Raw genomic sequence first — 10442 nt, forward strand, 5'->3', positions numbered from 1 at the left:
AGAACTGGGCCGACTTCACAGTTGGCTACAGACTCTACGCTAGGGACCGGCTGCACCTTAATGGGGAGGGTGCAGCTGTGCTGGGGGAGAAAATGGCTAGAAGGTTGGAGGAGTGTTTAAACTAGGGATTGGGGGGGAGGGTATTCATTTTATAGGTGGGGAAGATAGTGCAGATAGTGACCTGGGCACAAATAAAGAAATTGGGGGTGGGGTTAGAACAGTCAATAAAGTAAGATGGAATAGAGGTACAGAGAGATACATAAAATGCATGTACACTAATGCCAGAAGCCTCACCAACAAAATGGAGGAATTAGAATTAATTTTGTTGGAAAATAATTATGACATGGTAGGGATATCTGCGACATGGCTGGACGAGAGCCATGACTGGGCAGTTAATTTACAGGGCTATAGTCTGTTCAGAAATGACCGTACAAACAAGCGAGGGGGGGTGTGTGTTTATATGTAAAATCATCCTTAAAACCTGTCTTGCGGGAGGATATATGTGAATCTAATGAAAATGTAGAGTCCCTGTGGGTGGAGATAAGGGGAGGGGGAAAAAATAATAAATTACTGATAGGGGTTTGTTATAAGTCTCCAAAAATAATGGAAGTAGCGGAGAATATCCTCGTAAAGCAGATAGATGAAGCAGCGACTCAAGGAGAAGTCATTATTATGGGAGACTTCAACTACCCTGAAATACATTGGGGGACAGAAACATGTAGTTCAAGCAAAGGAAATAGGTTTTTGACTACTATGAGAGACAATTACCTTTCACAACTGGTTCAGGACCCAACAAGAAGGGGGGCACTGCTAGACCTAATATTAACCAATAGGCCAGACCGCATATCAAATATATTAGTTGGGGGTCACTTGGGTAATAGTGATCACAAAATAATACGTTTTCATGTAACCTTTAATAAGATGTATAGTAGCGGGGTTACAAGGACACTAAACTTCAGGAAGGCAAATTTCCAACGGTTAAGAGATCATCTTAGTGCAATAAACGGGGACGATATCCTGAGACATAAAGCTACACAAAGCAAATGGGAGACATTTATTAACATCCTGAATAGGACCTGTGCACAATATATACCCCTTGGGAATAAACATGCTAGAAATAGGAGGAAACCACTATGGCTAAATAGAGCTGTAAGGGGCGCAATAAGTGACAAAAAGAAAGCATTTAGAGAACTAAAGCAAGTAGGTAGTGATGAGGCATTAAATAAATATAGAAAATTAAATAAATTATGTAAAAAACAAATCAAGGCAGCAAAGATTTAGGCAGAGAGAATTATTGCCAGAGAAAGTAAAAATAACCCCAAAATATTCTTTAACTATCTAAATAGTAAAAAACTAAAAAATGATAGTGTTGGCCCCCTTAAAAATAGTCTGGGTGAAATGGTGGATGAGGATGAGGAAAAAGCCAATATGCTAAATGATTTTTTTTCAACCGTATTTACACAAGAAAATCGCATGACAGAAAACATGATTAGTGATAACAAAAATTCTCCAGTAAATGTCACTTGCTTAACCCAGCAGGAAGTATGGCGGCATCTAAAAATCACTAAAGTTGACAAATCACCGGGCCCGGATGGGATACACCCGCGAGTACTGCAGGAATTAAGTAACGTCATAGATAGACCATTATTTTTAATCTTTAAAGATTCCATAATAACAGGGTCTGTACCACAGGACTGGCGTATAGCAAATGTGGTGCCAATATTCAAAAAGGGGACAAAAACTGAACTTGGAAATTATAGGCCGGTAAGCTTAACCTCTACTGTGGGTAAAATCCTGGAGGGTTTCCTAAGAGATGCTATAATAGAGTATCTGAAGAAGAATAACCTCATGACCCAATATCAACATGGGTTTACGAGGGACCGTTCCTGTCAAACTAATCTGATCAGTTTTTATGAGGAGGCAAGTTCCGGACTGGACCAAGGAAATGCAGTGGATGTTGTGTATATGGACTTTTCAAAAGCTTTTGATACGGTTCCACACAAAAGGTTGATACACAAAATGAGAACAATGGGGATAGGGGAAAATATATGTATGTGGGTTAAGAATTGGCTCAGTGATAGGAAACAAAGGGTGGCTATTAATGGAAAACACTCAAACCGGGTCTCAGTTAACAGTGGGGTACCACAGGGGTCAGTATTGGGCCCACTTCTTTTTAACATATTTATTAATGACACTAAACTCTGCAGGGTAATCAATACAGAGGAGGACAATTTTATATTACAGGAGGATCTATGTAAACTAGAAGCTTGGGCTGATAAATGGCAAATGAGCTTTAATGGGGATAAATGTAAGGTAATGCACTTGGGCAGAGGAAATAAAATGTATAATTATAAGCTTAATTGTAAAACACATGGCAAAACTGTTACTGAAAAAGACCTGGGTGTATTGGTGGACGACAAGCTCAGTGTAGTGGCCAGTGTCAGGCTGCTTCTGCAAAGGCAAATAAAATAATGGGATGCATTAAAAGAGGCATAGATGCTCATGAGGAGAACATAATTTTACCTCTATACAAGTCATTAGTGCGACCACACTTAGAATACTGTGTACAGTTCTGGTCTCCGGTGTATAAGAAAGACATAGCTGAACTAGAGCGGGGGCAGAGAAGAGCGACCAAGGTTATTAGAGGACTGGGGGTCTGCAATACCAAGACAGGTTATTACACTTGGGGTTATTTACTGTGGAAAAAAGAAGGCTTAGGGGTGATCTTATTACTATGTACAAGTATATGAGGGGACAGTACAAAGAGCTTTCTACTGATCTTTTTACTCTGAGGCCTGAGACGGGGACAAGGGGGCATCTTCTACGTCTAGAGGAAAGAAGGTTTAATCATAATCACAGACGGGGATTCTTTACTGTAAGAGCAGTGAGACTATGGAACTCTCTGCCGCATGATGTTGTAATGAGTGATTCACTGTTAAAATTTAAGAAGGGCATGGATGCCTTTCTTGAAAAGTATAATATTACAGGTTATAAATACTAGATTCCTTGATAGGGCGTTGATCCAGGGAACTAGTCTGATTGTCGTATGGAGTCAGGAAGGATTTTTTTTCCCCAATGTGGAGCTTAGTGTTTACCACATGTTTTTTTTTTGCCTTTCTCTGGATCAACATGTTAGGCTATGGGTTGAACTAGATGGACTTAGTCTTCCTTCAACCTTAAAAACTATGTTACATTTACACATCCTCATTTTGGCAAACGTTATTCTATTAAAGAATATTTCTCTTGTGATTCCACGTATGTGGTGTATCTAATTAAGTGTCCATGCGGTCTCGCATATGTTGGTGAGACCACCCAACATATCCGAGACCGTATTTCACAACACAAATCGACAATTCGTTGTGGACGCACGATGTTACCTATACCAGCACATTTTCTAGCTATGTCCCACAACATTTCACAACTAAGGTATCAAGTAATTGATCACATTCCGCCAAATAGACAGGGGAGCAACCGGATTCAAAACCTCAAAAAACGTGAGCTATACTGGATACATACGCTACAGATCCTCACTCCGAAAGGACTTAATAGGGAGTATGACGCACAAGATGAATAAAAAATTCCTATATCGCCCCCAAAAATCCCTCTACCTATATGACATAAAACTCACTCTGTCCAGTGTCTATTGGATAGGATAATAAACCAGGGTTTAGCGGATAATTCTATGCTACTGATTAAAGTTTTAAGTTGTGGGTCATTCACTGGGCTTTCAGTATGGATGACTAGATTGTTTGCCATTTTATAATAATTGAATATATTTCATGTTACTGATTATTTTTCTTTGTCTTGTAGGTTACTAATTAAGGTTCCCAGGGACCTCCGTAACGAATCCCATGCATTTTTTTCTTTGACTCTTCAGGATCCCCCTCCTTATTTTGCAATTTAATATAATATAATCTGTTTTTCAAGTATTCATCTCCTATAGCTCCTCCTAAGGTTGGCTCACCCTGCGTTATTCTGCTCTTGATTGAGTATAACCTCTTTCCACTGATTTACACCTTAAGTAAAGTCTATCCACTTACTTCCAGTGTAGCGTATATACTGCGCATGTCCGGAAGTGACTTGCGTTCCACTGTCTCCCTTTGCGTTCCAGCACGCGCACCGGAAGTCAGTATGGCCATACTGCGCATGACCGGATATACACCGGCGTTCTTTCACCGCTTCCACCAACGCACTAGTCCTATATAATATATATATAGTCCTATATATATAGTCCTTTATATAGTCCTTCCTTCTTTCCACCACACGGCGCTTTTTCGCGGTTCCTAGTCCATGCACTATTCCCTTCACGCCAGGTATGTAATCCTTCAGTGTTCCCTACGCCATTTTTGCTATTTGAACTGTTTGTTCTGTGTCTAATTGTTCCTACTTACCTGTAATAGAGTTTCTTTGCTGCTACTCCTCTTGTAACTAACTCTATGACGGACCATGACACCATATGGGATCAGTGACTCCATGAGCTTACATTGATATTCCCATTAGAAGCCTTATGATGAATATATTGCATGTTACCTACACTCTTTAATATAAATTGTACCCTTTTTCCTCATTGTAAATCATCTGACAACGTTTGTCCTTGTACCCTTTTTCCTCATTGTAAATCATCTGACAACGTTTGTCCTTCAAGCATATATGTGAATATACAGTACAGACCAAAAGTTTGGACACACCTTCTTATTTAAAGATTTTTCTGTATTTTCATGACTTTGAAAATTGTACATTCACACTGAAGGCATCAAAACTATGAATTAACACATGTGGAATTATATACTTAACAAAAAAGTGTAAAACAACTGAAAATATGTCTTATATTCTTGGTTCTTCAAAGTAGCCACCTTTTGCTTTGATGACAGCTTTGCACACTCTTGGCATTCTCTTGATGAGCTTCAAGAGGTAGTCACCGGAAATGGTCTTCCAACAATCTTGAAGGAGTTCCCAGAGATGCTTAGCACTTGTTGGCCCTTTTGCCTTCAATCTGCGGTCCAGCTCACCCCAAACCATCTCGATTGGGTTCAGGTCTTGTTACTGTGGAGGCCAGGTCATCTGGCGTAGCACCCCATCTCTCTCCTTATTGGTCAAAAAGCCCTCACAAAGCCTGGAGGTGTGTTTGGGGTCATTGTCCTGTTGAAAAATAAATGATGGTCCAACTAAACACAAACCGGATGGAATAGCATGGCGCTGCAAGATGCTGTGGTAGCCATGCTGGTTCAGTATGCCTTCAATTTTGAATAAATCCCCAACAGTGTCACCAGCAAAGCACCCCCACACCATCACACCTCCTCCTCCATGCTTCACGGTGGGAACCATGCATGCAGAGTCCATCCGTTCACCTCTTCTGCGTCGCACAAAGACGTGTGTTCTTTAGCCCATACAAGAGTCTTCTGCTTGTTGCCTGTCCTTAGCAGTGGTTTCCTAGCAGCTATTTTACCATGAAGGCCTGCTGCTCAAAGTCTCCTCTTAACAGTTGTTGAAGAGATGTGTCCGCTGCTAGAACTCTGTGTGGCAGTGGCCTGGTCTCTAATCTGAGCTGCTGTTAACCTGCGATTTCTGAGGCTGGTGACTCGGATAAGCTTATCCTCAGAAGCAGAGGTGACTCTTGGTCTTCCTTTCCTGGGGCAGTCCTCATGTGAGCCAGTTTCTTTGTAGCGCTTGATGGTTTTTGCAACTGCACTTGGGGACACTTTCAAAGTTTGCCCAATTTTTCGGACTGACTGACCTTCATTTCTTAAAGTAATGATGGCCACTCGTTTTTCTTTACTTAGCTGCTTTTTTCTTGCCATAATACAAATTCTAACAGTCTATTCAATAGGACTATCAGCTGTGTATCCACCTGACTTATGCACAACACAACTGATGGTCCCAACCCCATTTATAAGGCAAGAAATCCCATGTATTAAACCTGACAGGGCACACCTGTGAAGTGAAAACCATTTCCGGTGACTACCTCTTGAAGCTCATCAAGAGAATGCCAAGAGTGTGCAAAGCAGTCATCAAAGCAAAAGGTGGCTACTTTGAAGAACCTAGAATATAAGACATATTTTCAGTTGTTTCACACTTTTTTGTTAAGTATATAATTCCACATGTGTTAATTCATAGTTTTGATGCCTTCAGTGTGAATGTACAATTTTCATAGTCATGAAAATACAGAAAAATCTTTAAATGAGAAGGTGCACACTTTGCTCCAGTACCGGCTGTGTCTCTTGTCTGATTGTTTAGGGCGGCGGCGCGGCTACTGCCTGATTCTTATAGTTACTGTGTGCGCACTCCTAATGCCTCCCCAGCCTATTGCTGTGAGTCACTGGATACTTAAACCTCCTCCACCCAGTAGGGGGTGCCTGAGCAACACTTTGATTCAGTGTGTTCTGTGCAACTGAGTTGCCAGGTCCTGTCCTGTATCTTGTCTGTTTCCGCCCCTGGGGGCTGTATACCCAGGCCTGTTACCTGTATCTGTGACTTCTAGTCTGTCTCCGCCACCATGAGGGCTGAGTTCCCAGGCTCGTTATTGTATCTTATTACTGGTTCAGCTCCTGTCTGAACTGTGTCCTAGCCCGTTACCTGTTTCTCTCTATGTCCGAACCTTCCCTTTTCCTGCAGTGTCTGAACCTGCACCTAACTCCAACTTGTTGTCTCTGAACTTCTGTTTGTGAGTTTTGTGTACACTCGCTACTTCATTGTAAGTACCTTGTGTGTATCTAGTTCTGCTTGTTCACCGCACCTGCGGTTTTGCTCTGCCCTGCTTGTTCACCGCACCTGCGGTTTCGCTCTGCTCTGCTTGTCCACCGCACCTGCGGTTTCGCTCTGCTCTGCTTGTTCACCGCACCTGCGGTTTTGCTCTGCTCTGCTTGTCCACCACACCTGCGGTTTCGCTCCGCTCTGCTTGTCCACTGCACCGGCGGTTTCGCTCTGCTCCGCCCTGCATGTTCACTGCACCGGCGGTTTCGCTCTGCTCAGCTTGTTCATCGCACCTGCGGTTTCGCTCTGCTCAGCTTGTTCACCGCACCTGCGGGTTTTGCTCTGCTCTGCTGGTTTACCGCACCTGCGGGTTTTGCTCTGCTCTGCTTCTCTACCACACCTGCGGGTTTTGCTCTTTGTTCTACTCTGCTTGTTTACCACACCCGCAGGCTTTGCTCTGCTCTGCTTGTCTATCGCACGTGCGGGCTTTGCTCTGCTCTGCTTGTCTACCGCACCTGCGGGTTTTGCTCTGCTCTACTTGTCTACCGCATCTGCGGGTTTTGCTCTGCTCTGCTTGTCTACCGCATCTGCGGGTTTTGCTCTGCCCTGCTTGTCTATCGCATCTGCGGGTTTTGCTCTGCTCTGCTTGTCTACCGCACCTGCGGGTTTTGCTCTGCTCCACTTGTCTACCGCACCTGTGGGTTTTACTCTGCTCTGCTTGTCTACCGCACCTGCGGGTTTTGCTCTGCTCTGCTTGTCTACCGCACCTGCGAGTTTTTCCCTGCTCTGCTTGTCTACCGCACCTGCGGGTTTTGCTCTGCCCTGCTTGTCAACCGCACCTGCGGGTTTTGCTCTGCTCTACTTGTCTACCGCATCTGCGGGTTTTGCTCTGCTCTGCTTGTCTACCGCATCTGCGGGTTTTGCTCTGCTCTGCTTGTCTACTGCACCTGGGGCTCCTTTCCTGTGTCCTAGTCTGTCATGGTCCCTATCCTGCCTGTGTTCATACCTGCCAGTACCCGCCTGTCTGCATGCCAGCCGTGCCTGCCAGTGCCCACCTGTCTGCAGGCCAGCCGTGCCGACCAGTGCCCATCTGTCTGCATACCAGCCGTGCCTGCCAATACCCACCTATCTGCATACCAGCCGTGCCTGCCAGTACCTACCTGTCTGTATGCCAGCCTAACCTGTCTGTTCCTGCATTCCCCAGTGTGGGTCAACAGCTGTGACCGGGGTCTGACCTGGAGTAGCACCTGGTCCCTCTGCTCAGTTCCTCCCTGGTTCACGGAGTCGACTGAGCCGCCGTGTGACCTTGGTCGGACCGAGTTGATACTTAGTTACGCCCCTCCAGACACTCCTCAGTTCATGGTCCAGTGGGATCACTAATCATGCTCACGCCAGTCAGTCCGGGCGTGTGCGTAACAGTTTGCTCAGGCCATGGTCCCTGTTGAGCCCCACGATCCTTCGCTCTCGGAGACATTTGAATTCTTGTCTGGCGAATACGTGCACCAAGGAAAAAATTTTTTCTCAAGCTGAGGTCCAGGCGATTTACGCACCAGCCCAAATGGAGCAATCAGCACTCGTTCCTGCGGATCCACCACGGTACTATGGGGATCCAAAACAAAGCCGTTCGTTTGTGGAGCAATGTATGCTGCATTTCAAATTCTATGCTCACTATTTTCCCACTGATCGGGTTAAAGTAGCATTCATGATGTCCTACTTAGCGGGTGATGCCTTGAAGTGGATCACCCCCCCCCTATGGGAAGCATGGGATCCTATTGCCTCCGACCTGCAGGCCTTCCTGGTGGCCTTTCTAATGCTCTTCGATGACCCTAACCCTGAAGCTTCTGCTAAAGCTTCCCTTCCCAATATCCTGGAGCAGTCCCCATTGGTGATGCGTGTAGGTAGCCCACCAGTTTCCCAGCCAGAAGAGGCTTCTGCCCACACAGAATCCACACAGGATGACAATGCTCCATAGAATACATCTCTTCCCAACCTCAAGGGGGGGGTACTGTAACATCCCTGGCGGCGTGCTGGCATGGCTTACCACCTCTCACCTTGCAAGACCGCCATCTTACCTATCAATCCAGGCTGCCCACTTTGCTCCAGTACTGACTGTGTCTCTTGTCTGATTGCTTAGGGCGGTGGCCCGGCTACTGCCTGATTCTTATAGTTACTGTGTGCGCACTCCTAATGCCTCCCCAGCCTATTGCTGTGAGTCACTGGATACTTAAACCTCCTCCAGACAGTAGGGGGTGCCTGAGCAACACTTTGATTCAGTGTGTTCTGTGCAACTGAGTTGCCAGGTCCTGTCCTGTATCTTGTCTGTTTCCGCCCCTGGGGGCTGTATACCCAGGCCTGTTACCTGTATCTGTGACTTCTAGTCTGTCTCCGCCACCATGAGGGCTGAGTTCCCAGGCTCGTTCCTATATCTTATTACTGGTTCAGCTCCTGTCTGAACTGTGTCATAGCCCGTTACCTGTTTCTCTCTATGTCCGAACCTTCCCTTTTCCTGCAGTGTCTGAACCTGCACCTAACTCCAACTCGTTGTCTCTGAACTTCTGTTTGTGAGTTTTGTGTACACTCGCTACTTCATTGTAAGTACCTTGTGTGTATCTAGTTCTGCTTGTTCACCGCACCTGCGGTTTTGCTCTGCCCTGCTTGTTCACCGCACCTGCAGTTTCGCTCTGATCTGCTTGTCCACCGCACCTGTAGTTTTGCTCTGCTCTGCTTGTCTACCGCATCTGCAGGTTTTGCTCTGCTTTGCTTGTCTACCGCATCTGCAGGTTTTGCTCTGCTCTGCTTGTCTACCGCACCTGCGGCTCCGTTCCTGTGTCCCAGTCTGTATTGGTCCCTATCCTGCCTGCGTTCCTACCTGCCAGTACCCGCCTGTCTGCATGCCAGCCGTGCCTGCCAGTGCCCACCTGTCTGCATGCCAGCCGTGCCTGCCAGTGCCCACCTGTCTGCATACCAGCCGTGCCTGCCAATACCCACCTGTCTGCATACCAGCCGTGCCTGCCAGTACCCACCTGTCTGTATGCCAGCCTAACCTGCCTGTTCCTGCATTCCCCGGTGTGGGTCAACAGCTGTGACCAGGGTCTGACCTGGAGTAGCACCTGGTCCCTCTGCTCGGTTCCTCCCTGGTTCACGGAGTCGACTGAGCCGCCATGTGACCTTGGTCGGTCCGAGTTGATACTTAGTTACACCCCTCCAGGCACTCCTCGTTTCATGGTCCAATGGGATCACTAATCATGCTCACGCCAGTCAGTCCGGGCGTGTGCATAACACAGCAAAGCACCCCCACACCATCACACCTCCTCCTCCATGCTTCACGGTGGGAACCAGGCATGTAGAGTCCATCCGTTCAACTTTTCTGCGTCGCACAAAGACACGGTGGTTGGAACCAAAGATCTCAAATTTGGACTCATCAGACCAAAGCACAGATTTCCACTGGTCTAATGTCCATTCCTTGTGTTCTTTAGCCCAAACAAGTCTCTTCTGCTTGTTGCCTGTCCTTAGCAGTGGTTTCCTAGCAGCTATTTTACCATGAAGGCCTGCTGCACAAAGTCTCCTCTTAACAGTTGTTGTAGAGATGTGTCTGCTGCTAGAACTCTGTGTGGCATTGACCTGGTCTCTAATCTGAGCTGCTGATAACCTGCGATTTCCGAGGCTGGTGACTCGGATAAACTTATCCTCAGAAGTGTAGTATCGGCGTCTATGCCCCCTGAGAGGCAGAGACGCCGTCCCTCTTACCGCCG

This window comes from Phyllobates terribilis, unplaced genomic scaffold (assembly GCF_046119375.1).
Source record: "Phyllobates terribilis strain yellow unplaced genomic scaffold, ASM4611937v1 Scaffold_326__1_contigs__length_2130411, whole genome shotgun sequence".
NCBI classification, from domain to species: Eukaryota; Metazoa; Chordata; class Amphibia; order Anura; family Dendrobatidae; genus Phyllobates; species Phyllobates terribilis.